Raw genomic sequence first — 21,798 nt, forward strand, 5'->3', positions numbered from 1 at the left:
TGTCATAAAATACTGTTGGCCTATTAGCCTAGGCAGGAAATATAGAGGTGGAAGTTCAAGTACAGAGAAAAGATTTCTGTGGTAGACTCAGATATGAGAAGATTCTCCTCAAACTCTGACCAAGATGATCACATAAATCTCAGGAGAGTTAAATACACATGCATCATCAATTATGATATAATAGATGAGATATTAAGTTATGAGTTAGCAGAAATGACCCAAAGCTAATAACCTAGGCATTGATTCAAATATGAGAAGTCTTATAGTCATTATTTTTAAGAACTTGGGTGCAGGTTCAAAAGCCTGTGGCTACAGGTTATTGATGGTCAATAGCCTTAGCAGTAGCCTTTGAATATGTTCAGTTACAAATGAAACTTACATCATAAAAACAAAAGCATACCCACTTAATCTGATAAAATCACAATATTAATTGTTTCATATTTTTTGTAGTGTTTGAGTTGAAAATGAGAGCACACCATTTTCGAGAATCATTGTCAGTGTGATGGGGTAAATTGACTTTATGCTGTCTTTTAAAGTCAATGTACTATGTGTGACATAATTTGAGAATTAAAAATGAGTACACACAAAAACTTATCTACTGATAAACTAAGTGTAGTAATGATTTACTATATTGACAATACTAATTTAGCCAGTAAAATGTTAACAGTTGCATTTGTTGTATTTATATTCTGGAAGCATTGGCTTATAATTACAAAAGCAAATGCCTATCATGTCTTGAGCTTTAATGAATATCATCATCCAAGCTTGACTCTGTAAAGTAAAATAGTAATTATATAAACTCTTTTCATTAAGGATTTAAATTAATTTAGTAGGTTGTTCATAGCTCTGTGTTGTTTCACTTACAAATTTTAAAAACTGACTCTCAACAGGGAAATGCAAATTAAACCTACTACATTATCACAATCAGAATGGCTTTCATTAACAAACCACATGAAACTCAAAAAGAAGGAATACCGTAGTGTGGATACTTCTATCCTTCTTAAAATGGGGAACAAAACACCCATAGAAAAAGTTACAGAGAAAAAGTATGGAGCAGAAAGTGAAGGAATGACCATCCAGAGACTGTCCTACCTGGGGATCCATCCCATATAAAATCAGAGTCTACTGTGGATGTCAACAAGAGCTTGCTGACATGAGCATGATATAGCTGTCTCCTCAGAGGCTCTGCCAGTGACTGACAAATACAGATGATATAGCTGTCTCCTCAGAGGCTCTGTCAGTGCCTGACAAATACAGAAATGGGTGCTCAGAGTCATCCATTATACTGAGCACAGGGTCCCCAATGAAGGAGCTAGAGAAAGTACCCAAGGAGCTGAAGGGGTTTGCAGTCCCATAAGAGGAACAACAATGCAACCAACCAGTATGCCCAGAGTGCCCAGACACTAAACCACCAAACAAAAACACACATGGTGGGACTCATGGCTCCAGGTTTATATGAGCAGGTGATGGCCTAGTTGGTCATCAATGGGAGGAGAGGCCCTTGGTCCTGTGAAGGCTCTAAGCCTGAGTGTAGGGGAATACCAGGGCCAGGAAGCAGGAGTTGGTTAGTTAGTGAGCAGCGGAAGGGGTGAGAAGATGGGGTTTTCGGAGGGGAAACCAGCAAGTGTTTGAAACATAAATAAAGAAAATTAAAAAAAGAAAGAAAGAAAGAAAGAAAGAAAGAAAGAAAGAAAGAAAGAAAGAAAGAAAGAAAGAAGGAAGGAAGGAAGGAAGGAAGGAAGGAAGGAAGGAAGGAAGGAAGGAAGGAAGGAAGAAAGAAAGAAAGAAAGAAAGAAAGAAAGAAAGAAAGAAAGAAAGAAAGAAAGAAAGAAAGAAAGAAAGAGAGAGAAAGGAATTTGAAAGCTGTTTTGAACTCCTGCCAGCAATGGAGAAGTCTTTCCCTTTCTCATCCACACCCTCACCAGCATGTACTGTCACTTGAATTCTTGGTATTAGCCATTCTCATGAGTACAAGATGCAATGTCAAGTTCTTTTTGATTTGCATTTCCCTGATAACTACGGGCATTGAACATCTCTTTAACTGCTTCTTAACCATTCAAAGTTTCTTTGCTAAGAATTCTTTCTTTAGCATTGAACCCCGTTTTAATTGGATTGGATTGTGGATATCTAATTTCTTGAGTTCCTTATGCATTTCTGATAATAGCCGTCTGTCTGATATAGGGTTATTGAAGATCCTTTCCCGATTTGTAGACTGCCATTGCCATTTTGTCCTACCAATGGTGTCTATTTCCTTACAGAGCTTTTCAGTTTTATGAGGTCCCATTTATCATTTGTTGCTCTTAAAGTGTAAGCATTGGTGTTCTGTTCAGGAAGTTGTCACTTCTATCAATGCATTCTAGGCTATTCCCCCACTTCATCCTCTATTAGATTTACTACATTTGGTTTCTTGTTGAGGTATTTGATCCACTTGAACTTCAGTTTTGTGCAGGGTGATAAATATGTATCTATTAGCATTCTTCTAGGTGCAGACATCCAGTGAGATCAGCAGCACTCATTGAAGATGCTTTGTTTTTCCATTGTATGGTTTTGCCATCTTTGTCAAAGAGACCTGGGATGGGAAAGGATATGGAGACTCTTGAGGGTGAGACTAGCTGAAATTCCTACCAGAGACAGATGTATAGAATGAAATAGCCACCTCCTGTAGCCAGGAAAGAATTCCAGAGGAGGGAGGGGGACATCAATTTAACTAGAAAACCATTAACCCAAAATTTGTCTTGTCTACAGTATATGTAGCAGTATTGATGGAGCAGAGATGGAGGGAACAGCCATCCAATGACTGCTCCAGTTTGACACCCATCCCCTGTGAGAAGCCAGTCTTTGAGCATCCACTTCTGTATTTGCCAGGCACTGGCATAGCCTCACACAAGACAGCTATATTAGGGTCCTTTCAGCGAAATCTTGATGGCATATGCAATAGTGTCTCTGTTTGGTGGCTGATTATAGGATGGATGCAAGAGGGAAGTATAGAAGTGAGCAAGTAAGCAAGTTTGAGGGGTTAAAGACACCACAAGAAATTTCAGAATCAATTAATCCAGTACAATGGAGGTTCACAGAGCCTGGACCACCAGCCGGGGAACATGCAGTAACTAGACCTAAATCCCATACATATTTGTAGCAAATGTCCAGCTTGGTCTTTATGTGGGTTTTCTAAAAGGTAGAGAGGCCTCTCTGGGTCTCTTTTCCCTGTCATTGGATATCTGTTTCCACTACATAGACTGCCTGGTACAGCCTCAGTGGGAGAAGTTGTGCCTAATCTTGTTGGGAGTAGATGCTCCAGGGTGGGCTGCTACCCAAGGGGAGCTCTAGTTCTCTAAGGAAAAGGGGAGGGGGAAGGGAGGAAGAAGGAAAAGCGGCTGTGATCAGAATGTAAAGTGAATTTTTAAAAAATCTGAGTAAGTAACTAAGTAAATAAATAAATAAAATACAAGAGTGAATCTGGGGATGTATGTAGCTCAGGTCTAGCACACTCCAATAGCATGCATAGGTCCCTAGGTTCCATTTATAGCACTCTACAACAACTGCAAATATAAGTAAAATTAAAGTATCTCAACTAAAAAAAAAAAAATAGAAATCTGAAATAGGTATGTACTGCAGGGATAAGAGAATAGAGGACCACTACTCACTGCAAGTGGGAGTACAAACTAATGCAGAGAGTTGAAACCAATGCAAAACAATCTCAAAACATTAAAAAGAGAATTAGCATATGATCCACTTAAACCTCTCCTGGGTATATAACCAATGGTTTCCACATCCTATACTGTGGGTACATGAATATCAGTGTACTGCTCTAAATGCAACCAGCTTAGGTGTTCTCCAGCTGAGAGACAAATGTATAATAAAAAGGTCTACATATCCAACCTATGAATTTATTCAAGTATAAAGAAAAATAAAATTAATATATTATTAAATAATGGTAGATATGGAAATTATTACAATAACCAAGGTGACTTAAATATATACACTTAGAAAAATTTAAACATATGTAATTGACATAATAGAATGTTGTAATGCATGTGTATATGTGTATAAATGTGGATAAATCCAAGGAAACTAGAATGAATATCAAAAGAAAAGAAAATACATGATTAAGAATAATGGAGGTTTAGAATGTGATCACATGAGAAATGAAAGACAAAAAGACATTGAATAAAGGTTACAGTGGGTATTAAGGGGGCATGAGGGTTGAGAAAGATAATTGGAAAAGATAACCTAACACATTCTTCAAAAATATGCTATAGTTATTATTATTCCTATGTGTGCTCTGATGGTTTGTACATACTTGGCCCAGGGAGTAGCACATTAGGAGGTGTGGCTTGGTGGAGAAGTTTGTCACTGTGGGTATGGACATTAATATCCTCATCATAGCTTCCTGGTAGCCAGTCTCCTCCTGTTTGCCTTCAGATGAAAATGTTGAACTCTCAACATTTCCTATACCATGCCCACCAGATCTCTTCCATGAACCCACCTTGATGATAGTGGACTGAACCTCTGAACCTGTAATCCATTTCCAAATAAACATTATTCTTACAAGAGTTGCCTTGGAGGTTAGAGAAGTGGCTCAGAGGTTAAAGCACTGTTCTTGCAGAGTTCCTGGGTTTGGTTTCTAGCATCTACATGTTGGCTCACAACCATCTGTTGTAAGATCTGATGCCCTCTTCTGGCTTGCAGGAATAAATGCAGGCAGAACACTGTATATATAATAAATGAATCTTTACAAAAAATAAGTTGCCTTAGTCATGGTGTCTGTTCATAGCAATAAAACCCTAACTCAGACATATGCTTAGTTTAAAAACAATTTTAAAAGTCATTACTAATAAATATAACATTGCCTGCATTTTATTAGAAACATTTAGCTTCTCAAACTTACAAGGAATTCTTGTCTATTTGATCAAATATTTTATAATTAGGTACCCCTTAAAATTAATAAGTTTCGGATGTTAAATGTATAGCCAACATAAATGGCATATTTTATAGAAAAATAAACAATTCTAAACATTTTAGCACACACAATTCTATTATAGAATTATTTATGAATCCTTTACTATGATATAACCTTAAGTATTTCAGACCACACAGCTTTATATAAGCATGTGATGAGGGTTGATGGATTCAACTGGTTTTGTTAATGATATAGCTATTAGTGATATCTAGTGATCAGCACTCCATAAAAATCCCAGCGTATTTTGCACATAGAGAATGAACAACCAATAAATACTAAAGATCATATTTGTCAATTCAATGGGAATATTTAGTATTCAATCTTGAATTCACATGATTCTTTTAAATATCGCATGACCATACTACATTTAATCATAAAATGTTTTCTCTAATTAGATTTTAAAGATGATATTATATAAACCTATATAATCTAATCATGCACTGAGAAGTCAGGGTGTAATTTTATAAAAAGATAAGTTTTCAGTCATTTGCTTTATTTAAAATTTAGGCCACCATCATTTCAACAGGTCTTTTCTTGATAAGTCTTTTAAGAAAAATGAAATGATTTCAATGGTAAAATTTAATGAAATTTTCAGCTAAATTTACTAAAAGTAGTGGCTCGAACCCTTTCACAGTAATTGGAAACATTTTTACTTAATTCTTTAATTTATCATTGCAGAAAAAAAAAATCTGTTATAATTCCTGTTACTCTGAAATTCCTTGGCTACCCCTGAGGCCCAGCATATTGAATCTTTACTGTTAATCAGCACAAGTGTGACTTAGGCATGTTCACAAGAAAAGATACCAATCCAACATTATCCAAAGAATATGTGATCTTCAGAATGATGGCAGAGATGAAGACTATAAGTCTCTTAAGAATACATAGGATAAAATAAAATATGAACTGCTTTGCTATTTTTACTGAGATCATTTAGTTTATTAAGAGTCTTTTCTAGTTCTTCTCCATGTGGATCATAGATAATGACACAAGTATAGGATTTCACCTTCAAGAAGCTAAAAGACATTAAGAAATTATTTGATAAATTAGGAATATATCTGCAGGTTACTATTAGTATAGACTCATAATTTCAGTAACATTAAAATGTCTTGATTCCAACTAAACTCTATAAAGTTTTCATGCATAGAATTTAAATTTTCAATTAAGAATCCAATTTACCCTACAAATTAATTAAATCTTAAATACTCATCTCTTTAACATTGTCATGTTAGACACAAAGGCAAAGCAGTTGGTTCTGTACTCTTTCCTCTGCTGTCCTTAAAGGCAATGATTTCCTTGAAATAGCTGCTTTGGTAGGAACTGATTTGTCACTGTATCTAGGCTATACCATCTTATATTGAGGAAAGTAAATTATATTATTTAATTTATTTTTCAAAGATTATCTCATTATAAATCCCTATCCACTGAAGAACTGGGATTACAGGTGTGATTATATTCCTTCTTCTACACTTTCTGACCTATACCCTGCTTCATTTTCTAGCAGATTCAAGAAGACAATGTGGGAAATCTGAGTCACAAGAGGTCTGATCTTCAGAATATATACTCTTGCTTACACTGATACAAACCAAGAGAATATTTAAGTTAGAAGCAATGTAAAGAAAATCTTAGAAATTATATACAGTTGAGTTAAAGGAAATTTGTTTCTGTTATGTCATTGTATAGAAATGAACAATTCAGTGTTTTAATTCATTAGCAGAGACTTGGCAGTTTAGTCATTCGTTAACTGAAATACAGACCCAGAGTTGGTTTAATATGCTCCACTATGTTCATAGCAGCCCTATTTATAATAGCCAGAAGCTGGAAAGAACCCAGATGTCCCTCAACAGAGGAATGGATACAGAAATTATGGTACATTTACACAATGGAGTACTACTCAGCTATTAAAAAGAATGAATTTATGAAATTCCTAGCCAAATGGATGGACCTGGAGGGCATCATCTTGAGTGAGGTAACACAATCACAAAGGAACTCACACAATATGTATTCACTGATAAGTGGATATTAGCCCAAAACTTAGGATACCCAAGATATAAGATACAATTTGCTAAACGCATGAAACTCAAGAAGAATGAAGACCAAAATGTGGACACTGTGCCCCTTCTTAGAATTGGGAACAAAACACCCAGGGAAGGAGTTACAGAGACAAAGTTCGGAGCTGTGATGAAAGGATGGACCATCTAGAGACTGCCGTATCCAGGGATCCATCCCATAATCAGCTTCTAAACGCTGACACCATTGCATACACTAGCAAGATTTTGCTGAAAGGACCCAAAGATAGCTGTCTCTTGTGAGACTATGCAGGGGCCTAGCAAACACAGGAGTGGATGCTCACAGTCAGCTATTAGATGTATCACAGGGCTCCCAATGGAGAAGCTAGAGAAAGTACCCAAGGAGCTAAAGGGATCTGCAACCCTATAGTTGGAACAACATGATGAACTAACCAGTACCCCGGAGCTCTTGTCTCTAGCTGCATATGTATCGAAAGATGGCCTAGTCGGCCATCACTGGAAAGAGAGGCCCATTGGACTTGCAAACTTTATATGCCCCAATATAGGGGAATGCCAGGGCCAAAAGAATGGGAATGGGAGGGTAGGGAAGTGGGGGGCGGTATGGGGGACTTTTGGGATAGCATTGGAAATGTAATTGAGGAAAATATGTAATAAAAAAAAAACAGTGAAAAAAAAATAAAAAATGAATCTCAGAATTGCTTTAGTATTTAGATGGAAACAAGTTTAAGATTTACGAACACTAAGAAAATCACAATGTCTCATTTAAAACTTGGACACTTTAGCAGTTTAGAAGGGGTTTTTAAAAACATTTGATCAAAGATGTTAGAATTTTTGAAGATTAATGAAGAGCACAATACTGTCAGCATTTAATGTTCCTTCCTGTGTTCTCACTCTGTCTTCTCTCCTCTATAAACCAAAATCATAGATCTCTGTGCTGCCAAACAAATTTATAAGCACAGTGGCATGAATGGGATCCCAAAGTAAAGGAGACTAGTCCCTGAAATGGAATTATCCAAGAAAACAGGGAATATGACTATCAGAAAAGGGGTGCAGTAGAGTCAGTATATATAGTTAAAGAAGTATCTTAGAGCAGTTTGGCAAGCAGATATTTTTGATACTAGTCATTTGACCATTAGACAAGTAGAGAGTCTGCCCACTTGGAATATATGTATGTTAGAAATCTGACTTGAATTATCAAAATAGAAAGGCATAGATCATTTATAAATTCAATGATTGGATTAGTTCTATAACATACTTGAAGAAAATTGAATTATTAGAGACAAAAATCTAATTACATAAAAATCAGTGCAGTGGTGCTGGAAAAGGTGGCACAGAACTTTAATCCCACTGAGCACTTGGAAGGCAGACATAGGTAACTATCTGTGATTTGGATGCTATTCTCATCTACATGATTATTTCTAGCCCAGCCAGATGGGAGATCGAAATAAGCTCTGACCTTAAAATGACACAAATATTGGAATATTCAAAACTTTATTGTAGTTAAACATTGAGGAACAGAAGTTCGTAAATACTATATAATGAATGGACTTCTGATTTGAATATATTTACTGTGCACATCAAAGCTCTGCAAAGCAACCTGTGAATATATCTTTAATTAAAAAATAGACAATTCTAGAATATACATTCATTTTTATAATGCATAGGACATGTTCTCTTAAGGTAAGAAAACCAAAATCTTTAGATATACATAGATCATTGCACCACTGAACATTTGAAAGTTATATAATAATAAAGACATCGGTTTTCATTTCAAATACAAGGACTACAAGACACACATTAAATGCTCTGATTTAGAAGCTATGTTCCATTTCCAACCTTATAACATGTCTATATCACAATGGCCTTTCTCCTCCTTTTCACCAGGACACGGTGGTCACTGTAATCAATATTATTGAATATTTAATACATCATGCTGATTTAATGAACCTATTAAGGAAGAAGTTTTAAAATAGTCTAGGCACATTGAAGAAGTAAATATGGGAAAGGAGTGGGAAGGAAACTCACACTGTTAAGTGTCTCTTCTGTTAATAATTTCTTAGGGTTGCAGTTATTTTGGTATTTCTTCCATTTTTCACTTTGAATTTTCTATGCCACACATCATTATGAAGGAGTTAATCAGCAAATAAACAAACATATGAATAAATGAGAAAATACATGGAGTGTAGTTATGGTAAGACTACACTCTTTACTCTTAATACTCTGAATTTCATGCTTCAAAGTTAAGTACATACGATGAAAATTAGGAACACTTAAAAATAAAATGACTAAATCCAAAATTTAAAAGGCAAAAGTAAAGATGAAATAGTACTAACATGTAGTCACAGAGATTTTTCTAACATATTCTGGTGACACGGTTAATAAGGCAGCACTACACCAAGAAACTAATTGGAAATTTCTAATGTGAATACACAATTACAGGACCATGGAAGAAAGGGTCACACTCAAGGCAGTCAAATATGGATTCCATCATCTATTTAACAGACATAGATTCACGGTATAAAAAGATTGTGTGGAGTATTTATTGATTCTGTTCTTAGACATCTGATGAAATGAAGAGACAGAAATAATTAGCATGAATGATATTTGTTTATTATATTGTGATAAAAAACACAGATAAGATTCTAACTGCATTAACTTCATATGTAAAGTTATTTCATTTATGGGAAAGACTGATAAAATCATACTAGTTTCCTTTTTATTGATATAAATATTTAATTTAGCAACTGTCAAAAATTACCACTACAAAATTTATATGAATTTTAAATCTCACACAGCCCAAAATATCTGGAAAATAACTTTATAGCAATCTTGTAGAATGTGATATTAAAGATTTAATTGACTTCTATGCAGTTTATACTTTTCTAACTCTGGTTTTCTTTTTAAATTCTTATTAACTTAAGATCACAAATACTTTCACAAAATGCTTAAATTTTTTTAAACTGATTCTTGTTCTATAGCATCACATTGGCTAATCAATCAAATTGGTGAAAATGGCTTCATAAATGTGACTTAATTTTTGGCTATGCAATTATAGAAGGGTTATATTATTGAAAATTTTCATTCATGAAATAAATATATGAACAAAATCTCGCGATGCTTGCCTGCCTTACCATCCCCCGTGCTTCTCTAGAAGCATCAATGTTCCATTCCAATACTGACAGTCTTGAAATATTTCAGTAGCATTCACATGGAAGAGTTTTTTAGAGGTTCTAGTTTGTGTCATTATTGTCTTTCCTGCTTGGTTTAATCGTGTTTTATGAAAGCATTTCAAAAATGAAACTATATTCCATTTCTCATTTTTGCATATAAGGATATTAATTGTTAATTAACAATTAAGTATTATTTGTTCTTTTATGTTATACTGTTCAAAGTATCACATAGTAAAAAACCTGAAGTTTGTAGGGTTGTACAACGCTGACCCTGAAAAGAGAAGTATAATTTTCCCAGAGTTCTCTGTGGTACAAATACACAAAACAGGCATAAGATAATGTTGAGAAGTAATATACTGTTATATTGTTGTAGCTATTATATTGTTATACTGAACTGTATTTGCCAGGATTGTTTCTAGCTTTACTGTTTAAAATTCTGAAAATTAAGAATCTCAAATTTTAGCTATTTATTGCAGAAGGCCCTAGCCTGTGGCTGGTCATGAGAGAGTTATGGTGTAAGTTCAGCAACTCTTCAAGACTCTGCTTTTGGAAATATTTTTTTTTATTGATTGATTAACAGGAAACAAATTGTAGAATTCAGAAATTCTCCAAATTATGCTTATAAAGCACCTTGCATGGTTTTTTTTGTTTTTTTGTTTTTTTGTTTTTTTTATAGTAGAGATATTCTCTTTTACTCTCACATCCTGTGCTTAAAGCAACTCTGTGGGAATGGAAATTAAAAAAAAAAATCATTTAGCTTCAAAAGACAGATGGTCATCTAAAACTACTCCATATATTTTCCTTGGTTAATACTGGTTAATAAAATGAGTGGTTAAAGCTACTCATTTTCCATGGTTAATAATGTAGCATCACAGAGTGGACAAGTTTCAAATACATTTTTTGGTTTATGATTTTAGTTGAAGTACAAGGGAAAAAGCTGCTGATTGAAAAATACCCAGAATATACGTTTGTTCCTGCATGTTTGTGTGAATGTGTGCATGTGTGTGTGCATGTTTGTGTACTTGAGTGTGTGTGTGCTTGTGTTTGTATGTGTGTGTGTGTGTGTGTGCTTGTGCATGTGTGTGTTCTGGTCCCTCTTCCTGTCTTCATAAACCCAGGAGTATTTAATTATGGGATCCCAAACTTATGACCCTTATAGTCCTAATTACATCTTAGTGCTCTCCCTTCTAAATAGCATATCCAAGGACAAATTTTAACCCTTAAATACATTCATAGAAGGTCAATGCCTCAAATGAAATTCAGATAAGAAAAAAACATTCTCAAACCATAGCAGTATGTAAGAACATCAATCACATTTTATAGTTAATATAAATATATATATATATATTGTTCAGCAAAAAAATAATAACCTTACAGTTCCCCTTATTAACGTGAAATTTATTTTCAGAAGGTAATTTCTAAACCTCTGTGTTTCAAGAGATTTTAGAAAAATTTATTCTCCTTGTGCTCTGAATATGAGCTTCATTCACTTTCCTGATTAATATTAAAAACAAAAAGATTTGAAGTATGATAACTGTTTTCAATAGAACCAAACAAAGATATTTTCAAGCAAGAAATAGTAGTGATGCATGACACATATGATTTCATGCTCTACCAGATGATCAGTCAAGACTCTGTGGTGCTATGATGACTATTATCTAACAAAACCTCTCTCCAGAAGACGAGGCTGTAAAAATTCTTGTGCCCAAATGATGCTGTGCCCTGCCTATGATAATATTTGACTTTGGAAAAAGGGATTGTTTTGCTTGATTCTAGATTATTGATCCTATTTCTTTCATCAGTATGGTTTACTTATACATCTTTATGCTAACTTCTTATTATATAAAGAGGAGGCATTAGTTTCCAGTTATCAATTTTCCTATATATTTTTCTTTTATTGAAAATAGATCATTTTTGCACACTATATCCTGGTTTTGATTTCCCTTCCCTCAACCTTTTTAACCCTCCCTCCCTTCGCATTTATGTCTCTCATTAGAAGACAAACAGGTTTCTACAGAATAATAATAAAATAAAATAAGACACAAAAATTATCACATTATAACTGGTTAAAACAAACAAACAAACAAACAAACAAATGGAAAAGAGCCCAAGAGAAGAAACAAAGACCCAGTTGACTTCTTTTCAAAACAAAAGAACCCCGACATGACATTAAGAATTAAGGAACCAACAAAGATGTCATTAAGGTTATTTTCTGCTGTTCTGTAGGCTTAGATGCAGCAGATCCTTTGAGTAGATTATTTCCCCAGTGATAATAGCTTTGAGTAAACTGAGTTTTTATTTCTAAGTGGTTATTAACTGGAGAAGCCAGTTGGGTTATGAGTGAGGGCATGTGTCCGCTTCTTTCAACTCTAGAAATACTAGTTCAGACCCATGCAGGTCCTATAAATGTTACTTCATTCCCTATAAATTTATTATGTTGATTTAAAAGGTTTTGTTTCCTTGATCTTTTATCACCTCTGGCTCTTAAATTCTTGAGATTTTCCAAGCAAAAAAGTAAACATGACTTTGAACAGATTTGTATTACCATGCTCATTATAATAGTATTACAGTAGTTAAGATATAAACATAATCTAAGTATTCCTGCCAGAATACTAGTTAATGAAAATGAGATATATACAATCATTCATGAAATATCTTTTAACCATCAAAAATAATTCTTCCTATTCATCAAAATAGGTAGCTAGTATGGCTCAATGTAATATAGTTACTATTTTAAAAAATATGTTAATTATCATGAGCCAAATGGGAATGTGGTAGAAAGAGTCACTATTTCATTGTATAGAACTTCATTTATATAATACAAAACTTGTAGAAACATGCTTTACAGTCTTATATTTACAGTATAGAATACATACCAGCCAGCTGTAGTAGCATAGGTCTTTAATCTCAGTAATCAGTAGACACACTAAGTAGAGTTCCTTAAGTTCAAGGCCAGCCTAGTATGTATAACAACTTTTAGGGCAGCTATGGCTACATAGAAAGCTCTTGTGTCAAAGAAAACAAAACAGAATAACAAAACAAAATATTGTACTGTACACTTAAAGAATTTAAAATGTTAAATTTCAAACTGTTTATTTTTGGCCTAAGTAAAAATACTGTAATATGTAAAAAGTAAACATTGTGAAGTTGACAGATGGATCAAGAATCACTGGAGGACCTTTAAAGAGAACATGGGTACAATTTTCAACACCAACATAGTGGATCACAGCAGTTTGTCATTTCATAAGATTTGAAACATGTTTTCTGTATTCTGTGAGCACCAGGAACACATGTGGTACTTTTGTGTCTGGCCAGCGGCTCACATATCTGGGTTCTAGTCTGGAGAGGCATCTTGGAAACCTGGAAAAGAAGAGGGGCTAGGTGGCGCGAGAGGAAGATGTAGCTAAGACAGTCATTCTGATCAAACCTCAATTTTACTATTCAGACACACAGTAATGAAGGAGGGAGAGGGGCCAGATTCCCGCCAAATAATCTTGGGGTCCAGTAGCAGGGTGACCACATGTATGGTTCTAGAACAGCAAAGCGGCAGGCTACAGCAGTTGGCTTGGCAGTGAAACCTGAGCAGGCAGGTTTCAGGCTGGGGAGGGGAGGCTACATGGCATACAACCACTCTGGAAGTCACTCTGGCGGTTCCTCTGAAAATTGGACATAGTACTACTGGAGAATCCAGCAATACCTGGCATATACAGAAGTGGATGCTCACAATCATCTATAGGCTGAAACACAGGGCCCCCAATGAAGGAGCTGGAGAAAGTACCCAAGAGCTGAAGCGGTCTGCAACCCAATAGGTGGAACAACAAAATGAACTAATCAGTACCCCAAGAACACCTGTCTCTAGCTGCATATGTAGCAGAAGATGGCCTAGTTTGCCATCATTGGGAAGAGAGGCTTCTTGGTCTAGAAACTTTATATGCCCCAGTACATGGGAAAGCCAGGGCCAAGAAGTGGGAGTGAGTGGGTAGGGGAGCAGGGGAGCGGGGAGGGTATAGGGGACTTTTGGGATATCATTTGAAATGTAAATGAAGAAAATATCTAATAAAAAATAAAATAAAATAAAAACACTGGACTTTGTTTTTTCCTCCTAGGTCTTATATACAACAAAGTCTAATGGAATGGGCATACTGTAGACCCCACATGTTCCCCTCTCTGACCTGGTATACCGGTTGTACTTGGGCACCCCAACAAGAGAAGTGAAAAACAGATCCACATATTTCATAAGATATAATACATTCATGGCATGATTAATGGGACTGAGAACAATGGCCTAGATAGATCATCTATATAGAGCTAGAAGAATAACTAACACTATCATTCTATTAAACAGATATAGTATCAAAATGAGTTTTAGTGATATATTGCTGTATCTATAGGATGATGAATCTCTCTGCTCCCATCAGAGCAGCTCCATTTTGGAATGGATGACAATGGCATAGATATCTTCAATGGTCAATATGTAGAGTGTCTTAAGAGACTATGGCATGTTTAGACACAAATGGAAGGTATGTAACACTTCCTTCCACAAAAGGCTCTGGGAATATCTCAGAAAAAAAAGTGTAGAGGAAGAAGGTCACCCTCAGTGCAGGATGACTCCTACAAAACAGTTTTCTTAACAAAACAAGCCAATTACAAATATCTGCTCACAATAGGATCAGAGGTGAGGGGGATAAAACATCTGTTCCAACACCAGAAGTAATTGACACCAGTGGAACCCAGGCACATAGGAACTCTGCTCAACCAGTGGCATGAATTCTGTGTGGTCGGATCCTGTGCCCTGACCAGATCTTGGGCACTACCTAGGCATCCAGTGCCACAACACAAAGAAGAAACTCTGCTCACAGGTGCTCTACCACACACAGGACCACAGGATCCCAGGATCCAGGAGCTTGGTCACATCAGGATCTCAGGGTCCCAGAGGCAGCTGGACTTCCATGAGCTCTGACACACCAAGAATCACAGGATCACAGAGACAGCTGAATTCTGAGGAGTTATGATAGAACCAGGATCACAAGAAGGACAGTGTACAGTCATATATAGCAAGGACAGGTAACAATAGGGATAGTCAGATAGTGGGAGGCAAGCATAAGAACATAAGCAACAGAAACCAAGGTTACTTGGCATCATCAGAACCCAATTCTCCCACCATAACAAGTCCTGAATACACCATCACACCTGGAAAGCAAGATTCAGATCTAAAATCACTTCTTGTGATGGTGATAAATGATTTCAAGGAGGACATAAATAACTCCCTTAAAGAAATACAGAAGAACACAGGTAAACAGCTAGAAGCCCTTAAAGAGGAAACACAAAAATCACTTAAAGAATTGCAGAAAAACACAACCAAACAGGAGAAGGAAATTAACAAAACCATATAAGATCTAAAATTGGAACTGGAAACAATAAAGAAATCACAAAGTAAGACAACTCTGGAGTTAAAAAAAAAAAAAAACCTAGGAAAGAGATCAGGAGTCATAAATGCAAGACTCACCAACAGAATACAAGAGATAGAAGAGAGAACTTCAGGACAGACGATATCATAGAAAACATTTACACAATAGTCAAAAAAAATGCAAAAAGCAAAAAGCCCCTAACCAAAAACACCCAGGAAATACAGAACACAATGACAACACCAATCCTAAGAATAACAGGTATAGAAGAGAGCAAAATTTCCCAACATAAAGGACCAGTATATATCTTCAACAAAATTGTAAAAGAAAAACTTCTGTAACCTAAAGAAAGAGATGCCCATGAACATACAAGAAGCCTACAGAACTCAAAATATACTGGACCAGAAAAGAAATTGCTCCCATCAAATAATAATCAAAACACCAAATGCACTAAACAAAGAAAGAATATTAAAAGCAGTAGGAGAAACTGGTTAAGTAACATATAAAGGAAGACATATCAGAATTACAACAGACATATCATCAGAGACTATGAAAACTAGAAAGATGACATACAAACCCTAAGAGAACATAAATGCTAGCCCACGCTACTGGACCCTGCAAAACTCTAAATTACCATAGAAGGAGAAATCAAGGTATTCTATGACAATATCAAATTTACACAATATCTTTCCACAAATCCAGCCCTACAAAGGGTAATAGATGGAAATCACCAACACAAAGAGGGAAAGTACACCCTAGAAAAAGCTAGAAAGTAATCTTTCAACAAACCCAAAAGAAGATAGACACACAAACATAATTCCTCCTCTAACAACAACAACAACAACAAAACCCAGGAAGTAAAAATTACTTTTCCTTAATCTCTCTTAACATCAATGGCCTCAATTCCACAAGAAGGACATAGATTAAGAGAATGAATATGTAAACAGAACCCAGCATTTTGCAGCATACAGGAAACCCACCTGAAGCAAATGGTTCCAAGAAACAAGCTTGCGTAGCCATTCTAATATAGAGTAAAATCAACTTTCAACCAAAAGTTATCAAATAGGTGAAAAAAGGATAAGGAGGACACTTCATACTCATCAAAGGAAAACTTTATCAAGATGAACTCTCAATTCTGAACTGCTACACTCCAAATGCAAGGGCACCCACATTCATAAAAGAAATTTTACTAAACATTGCACCTCACACAATAATTGTGGGAGAATTCAATAACAGAGACACAGTGAAACTAACAGAAGTTATGAACCAAATGGTTCTAACAGATATTTATAGAACATTTCACCTTAAAACAATAGAATATATCTTCTTCTCAGCACCTCATGGTACCTTCTCTAAAATTGACCATACAATTTTTCAGGCAACAGGACTCAACAGATACTAGACGGTTAAAATAATTCTATGCACCCTATCAGATCACCAGGGACTAATAAAGCTTGTCTTATATACCAACAAAAACACTGGGAAGCACACATACACATGGAGGCTGAAAAATATTCCTCAATGGTAACTTGGTCAAGGAAGAAATAAATAAAGAAATTAAAGGCTTTTAAGGATTTAATAAAAATGAAGACACATCATGCAAATACCTATGGGACACAATGAAAGCAGTAGTAAGAAGAAAACTCTTATCTCTAAGTACTTCCAAAAAGGAACTGAAGAGAACCTTTCTCCATATAAGACAGTGCTTGTTAGTGATGTCATAATAATTACTTGATTACAAGCATGCATTTATTCTAATGTGTGTTCTTTCAGTACTATTTGTGATATTCATAAAGTTCTTTATTAAAGAAATATAAAATGGAAAAAAGTTAATGGGAAATAATGAAATATTTTGATTGAAACAAAATAAGGAATATGCATTTTTTATATCAAAATATTAAAACATCACAATCAACTCTTCAAAAGAAAGAAAGAAGAAAGAAAGAAAGAAAGAAAGAAAGAAAGAAAGAAAGAAAGAAAGAAAGAAAGAAAATAAGAAAGAAGAACAAATATCAGCTCACAGTTATGTGAGATGACAGCGAAGACTTTCACGAACTGAAACAAAACATATCCCAAGTGAAAGAGAATATATACATGAAATATTATCTTCATCTGAAGAGCTCTTATTATTTGAGAGCTACTGGTTAAGAAAGAGTCTGAATTCGATAGTTACCTGACTACAGATAGTTCAAACAGACTACAGAGCAGCCTGATTGCCAAGAGTAATCAGACAATTTGAATTTGACAATGCAGATAGAGGAGGGGCTAGAAGGGAGGCAGTGGAGGGGACCCCAGGTTGTATTGGTAAGGCAGTGGGGGTAGACAAAGTGGATTGAGTTGAAGTCCCAGGGGTGAATATGGTCCAAGTATAGCATATGAAAGTGATTACTAAATGAAATTAGGTTTATTAGTGATTTAACTTGCAAAGTGCCTTCTTGCATCTCTGGGATTCCAGCATGGCTATTGGAAGTTGACTGAGGTATTTTCTCTTCCTGTTCTCCTGACTTGACAATTTGTAGCTTTTTTCATTTTTTTTAATTTAATTTTATTATTTTATGTATTCGCCTTATATCCTGCTCACTGTCCTTCTCCTGGTTACCCTCCCCTACAATCCTTTTCCATTCCCCTCTCCCTCTTTTCTTGGTGGGTCAGGACCCACTGGATCTCCTCCCCATGCTGGCACTTCAAGTCTCTGTGAAGCTAGGGGCTTACTCTTCCACTGAGGTCAGACAAGACACCACAGCTAGAAGAACATATCTCACATAGAGGCAAGAGGTTTTGGGATAGCCCTCATTCCAGTTGTTTGGGACCCATAAGAAGTCCAAACTGGACATCTGTGACATATGTGTGGGGAAGCCTAGTTTCAGCCTATGTATGGTCTTTGGCTGGTGGTAGAAAGTCTTACTGAAATATTCAAATTCTTTTGTCTTTAACTTTTTCTTGCTCTGATTGTTAAGGATTGTTGAGACTGTATTTGGAATCTAGATATTAATAGGAATCTCGATAATTAATTTAGATATTAATAGGAATTTAAATATTGTTGACATTATGAAAGCAGTCATCTACATGTCTGAAACCACACAGAAAATTGTATAAAGCCAGTTAAATAAGAAGTATAAAGAAATAATAGCCTCCAAACTCAGACACCATTGCATGCGCCAGCAAGATTTTGCTGAAAGGACCCTGATATAGCTGTCTCTTGTGAGGCTATGCCGGGGCCTGGCAAACACAGAAGTGGATGCTCACAGTCAGCTATTGGATGGAACACAGGGCCCACAATGGAGGAGCTAGAGAAAGTACCTAAGGAGCTAAAGGGGTCTGCAATCCTATAGGTGGAACAACAATATGAACTAACCAGTACCCCCAGAGCTCGTGTATCTAGCTGCATATGTAGCAGAAGATGGCCTAGTCGGCCATCACTGGGAAGTGAGGTCCGTTGGTCTTGCAAGCTCTATATGCCCCAATACAGGAAAACACCAGGGCCAAGAAGTGGGAGTGGGTGGGTAGGAGAGCAGGGCGGGGGGAGGGTATAGGGAACTTTCAGGATAGCATTTGAAATGTATATAAAGAAAATAATAAATTAAAAAATAAAAAAAAGAAAGAAAGAATAGCAACATGAAACAAGACTTGAATTAAAACTCGGGATCAAGTCAGAAGGTGCATTTGAATTGGGCCTTGACGGTCTGATAAAAATATAGCATGATATGATGTGATAATCTTGGATCTGACATCACACTGCTTTGTGACAGAGTTCATATCATATGATTATAGAATCAAATGTACAAATGGTGTCTCAATTATAGTAATATTTTGAAATTCATGAGAAATAATAGATTTTTAAATGCTTATTATGGTTGTATAGGACCCAATTAAGGAAATGACAATAAAAAGAAAACAATTTTTTTGACTCTCAGCCAGATTCAATTGGGAAATTTTGTTTTAAGAAGTAAGATATATCCATAATTTTATGGCCTTGAACATTTACCATGATGTATTTTAAGAAATTCTCAAATAATTGATAAAATGATGTTTAAACGATGGATTTGATTTCTATGCTGTCTTCAGTTGTAGTTTTCTGAAATGGTCTCCATTTGCTATAAAGAGAATGCTCTTTGATGAGGAATGTTAACTACACATATCTGAAGGCTTAAGAATAACATTTAGAATATAGTTATGAATTATGCTGGTGTAGAAAAATACTAGTAGTAGATTAATTTTTAAAACCATGCTATCACTAGCCTTGGAAAATTGACTAGGTTTTTAACTATCAGTCATGGATTCCTTTCTTTTCAGTTAGCTTGAGTCCAATTAGAACGCTGTTGGTTACCACTGATGTCTTTTTATGGTGGTCTTTATTGTGGTTCATAATGTCACAGCTGAGTAGGATGACTAATTGCTTCCCTTCTGGGCTACCTGAATTGTATTTTCTGTTGCCTTGGAAGCCAGATTCCTTTCAGTTTAAATCCATCTTAAATGATCCCAGTTTTATGTCCTAAGTGTGTGGTGTCTTCACCAATAGGAGTTTTCCTTCGACCTCTGAAAGGCAACCAAGGGCATAGCTATTGCCTTTTTAGTTTTTGTTCTTGCTTGGAGTACCTTGACTAATAGGGATTTCTAATGCTTGCTTGGTAATTATTGTTCTGTTAGTATATGGTTTTTGTGGGGAACATTGCCAGTTCCAATGGCATATCTTCAAGGTACTTATATATGTGTACATATATACATTTATTTGTGTTCTGAATGATTTAACTGAATATAGTATAATACGGTATCTTGAGGGTTTATCAAATAATATTTATGTTATTTATTGCTCTTCCTATCGTCTCCTTTCATTTTAAACTCTGTGCCACCTTCCCAGTTGGAGTCCCTACCTGTTTTTCCATGCTAAACTTCCTATCTCCTGTGTTCTGCTATTCCCCTCTAAAGACCCCCACACAGTTCCTTTCTATTTTCTTGTTCATATGTTCACTCCGTGTTGTATATTCACATCCAAATTTTGGTACCAGGAACTTCAGATGAAAGAGAACATGTGGCTACTAGAGTCTAGCCCCAATGGATATTCTACTTTAAAGCTCCTACGTGTATGGCTCAGGAAACATCACAGGAGTGAAAACAGAAAAGTTCTAAGATCATCCACTTCTGTGTTTGCTAGGCCCAGGCATAGTCTCACAAGAGGCAGCTATATCTGGGTCCTTTCAGCAAAATCTTGCTAGTGTATGCAATGGTGTCAGCGTTTGGAAGCTGATTATGGGATGGATCCCTGCATATGGCAATCACTAGATGGTCCATCCTTTCTTCACAGCTCCAAATTTTGTCTCTGTAACTCCTTCCATGGGTGTTTTGTTCCCATTTCTTTTTTTTTTTTAAAGATTATTTATTTATTATATGTAACTACACTGTAGCTGTCCTCAGACACTCCAGAAGAGGGCCCCAGATCTCGTTACGGATGGTTGTGAGCCACCATGTGGTTGCTGGGATTTGAACTCTGGACCTTCGGAAGAGCAGTCGGGTGCTCTTACCCGCTGAGCCATCTCACCAGCCCTTGTTCCCATTTCTAAGAAGGGGCAAAGTGTCCACACTTTGGTCTTTGTTCTTCTTGAATTTCATGCGTTTAGCAAATTGTATCTTATATCTTGGGTATCCTAAGTTTCTGGGCTAATATCCACTTATCAGTGACTACATATTGTGCGAGTTCCTTTGTGATTGGGTTACCTCACTCAGGATGATACCCTCCAGGTCCATCCATTTGCCTAGGAATTTCATAAATTCATTTTTTTAATAGCTGAGTAGTACACCATTGTGTAAATGTACCACATTTTCTGTATCCATTCCTCTGTTGAGGGGCATCTGGGTTCTTTCCAGCTTCTGGCTATTATAAATAAGGCTGCTATGAACATAGTGGAGCATGTATCCTTCTTACCGGTTGGGACATTTTCTGGATATATGCCAAGGAGAGGTATTGCGGGATCCTCCGGTAGTACTATGTCCAATTTTCTGAGGAACCGCCAGACTGATTTCCAGAGTGGTTGTACAAGCTTGCAATCCCACCAACAATGGAGGAGTGTTCCTCTTTCTCCACATCCTCGCCAGCATCTGTTGTCACCTGATTTTTTGATCTTAGCCACTCTGACTGGAGTGAAGTGGAATCTCAGGGTTGATGATCACAGTCAGCTATTGGATGGATCACACGGCCCCCAATGGAGGAGCTAGAGAAATTACCCAAGGAGCTAAAGGGA

Source organism: Mus caroli, unplaced genomic scaffold (genome assembly GCF_978045245.1).
Source record: "Mus caroli unplaced genomic scaffold, Mus_caroli_1 scaffold_18, whole genome shotgun sequence".
Lineage (NCBI taxonomy): Eukaryota > Metazoa > Chordata > Mammalia > Rodentia > Muridae > Mus > Mus caroli.